Here is a 2252-nt window from a genome sequence, read left to right as displayed (position 1 = left end):
GAGAGAGAGAGAGAGAGAGAGAGAGAGAGAGAGAGAGAGAGAGAGAGAGAGATTTACTGTACTAACATAACAAGGTCAGAATTTTCAAATACCAGATACAGAAATTAAAAACTGGAAGCATGCCTCAGTTATCTTCTCACAAAAGATAATGTGGGAATAATTTTAAACAAATATCTACTTAAAATCTGAACAGGCCTTGAAAGTGTAAAAGTATAATATAAATGCTAAATAAAGATAATATATTCTGACCAGCAGGCTCCTTTGAAATAAGGCCTCTGTGCCATGAGGTGCTCTCCTTACATGTTCTTAGGAACTCTCATGGTGTTCTTACCCATGAAGACCCCGATGCCATGACACCCATGACCTTGTAACCACTGAGAAAGGGGAGAGAAGGTGATATAATAATATTTATCATAGCATTTCTTCTAGCAGCTTAATCGGTGTTTATTGCACACTCATTATGAGTTCCTGAGATTTTGATTTGGCTCACGGTTCCAGAGGTTTTACTCCCGAATGATAGGCAGCACAGAAACAAACAGATAGAAGTCCAACAAGACGTCTGCAAGTGGGGGCTGGTGAGATGACTCAGTGGGGAAGAGCACCCGACTGCTCTTCCAAAGGTCCGGAGTTCAAATTCCAGCAACCACATGGTGGCTCACATGGTGGCTCATAACCATCCATAACAAGATCTGACTCCCTCTTCTGGAGTGTCTAAAGACTGCTACAAGTGTACTTACGTATAATAAATAAATAAATATTTAAAAAAAAAAAAAAAAAAAAAAAAAAAGACGTCTGCAAGTACTTCTCAAACAAAGACCCACAGGTAAGAGATGTTTAAAACAGCAAATATTCAACACTACTAATCATTTGAGAGGTAAAATTAATATGGAAGCAAGTTGTCACTGCAGTCATGTTAAGAAGACCATTATTAAAAACTGGAAGGGCAGGCACAAAACTGGAATCCGCTCTTAGAAAGATTTCGGCAGCAACAGTGGAGTACCAAAGCCAAGATGCCTAGTGTGGGTCTGGGCACCTGGAAGTCTTCCCCCAAACCAAGTCAAAGAAGCTGTGAAAGCGGCCATTGACGCTGGCTAGCACCATATCGACTGTGCATACGCATATTGCAATGAGAACGAGGTGGGAAAAGCCCTCCAGGAGGAGATCTAAGATGAAGCAGGAGGATCTCTTTATCATCAGCAAGTTGTGACCCACCTGCTTTGAGAAATAAACTCCTAAAGGAAGCCTTTCAGGAGACCTTCATGGATCTGAAGCTGGGCTATTTGAATAGATAATACAGATAGAGATCTTATTCACTGGCCACAAGGACGTCAGCCGGCATAGGAGTTATTCCCCAAAGATGATCAAGGCAATATGCTCACCAGTAAAACAACATTCTTGGAAGTCTCGGAGAGCATGGAACTGGTGAACCAGGGCCTGGTGAAAGCTCTGAGCATCTCTAACTTCAACCACTTCCAGACTGAAAGGCTCTTGAACAAGCCTGGACTGAAACATAAGCCAGTGACCAACCAGGTTGAATGTCACCCTTACCTCACCCAGGAAAAACTGAGCCAGTACTGTCACTCCAAGGACATCACTGTCATGGCTTACAGTCCTCTAGGCTCCCCAGACAGGCCTAGCACCAAGCCAGAGGGCCTTTCACTATTAAAGGACCCCCAAATTAAAGAGATTGCCACCAAGCACAAGAAAACCTCAGCCCAGGTTCTGATTCAGTTCCACATCCAGAAGAATGTGGTGGAGATCCCAAAGTCTGTGACGGCAGGATTTATACAGAACAGTCAGGTCTTTGACTTCCATTTGAGTGACGAGGAGATGGCCACTATCCTTAGTTTCAACAGAAACTGGAGGGTCTGCCTGTTGCCTGAGACAGTAAACATGGAGGAATATCCCTGTAATGCAGAATATTGAGGCTGAAACAGCTCTTTGCTGATGCACTCCTCACTCGAGAGTCCTGTTTAAGCCCAGCCTGCCTGACGCCATGCTGTAGGCAAGGATGTTTTCAAATCCCCATGCTGAATCAGGGACAGACTGTTTGCAAGCAAATGTGCCTCAGAGAAGCAAATGGACATCTCCTTCACTAATTTGATCTAACCAAATATTTGTCAATAACCAGGAACTCTGGTAATATTTGAGGGTATAAAGATAAAACAATAAAGAATAATAACATTTACAAACATTAGAAACAGAACAAAACAAAACTGGAAGGGCAGTGTGGACCAGGATATATGAAGCAT

General features: G+C 42.9%; 1 pseudogene; it reads left to right on the top strand.

The window, feature by feature from the left end:
• LOC110337988 overlaps positions 1–1926 on the top strand; it is a 2663-nt pseudogene extending 737 nt beyond the window's left edge.
• The last annotated feature ends 326 nt before the right edge of the window (positions 1927–2252 follow it).

The sequence above is a fragment of the Mus pahari genome, chromosome 21 (genome assembly GCF_900095145.1).
Source record: "Mus pahari chromosome 21, PAHARI_EIJ_v1.1, whole genome shotgun sequence".
In the NCBI taxonomy this organism is placed as follows: Eukaryota; Metazoa; Chordata; class Mammalia; order Rodentia; family Muridae; genus Mus; species Mus pahari.
The sequence above is the reverse complement of the archived record's forward strand: the minus strand, read 5'-3'. Positions and strand labels throughout refer to the sequence as shown.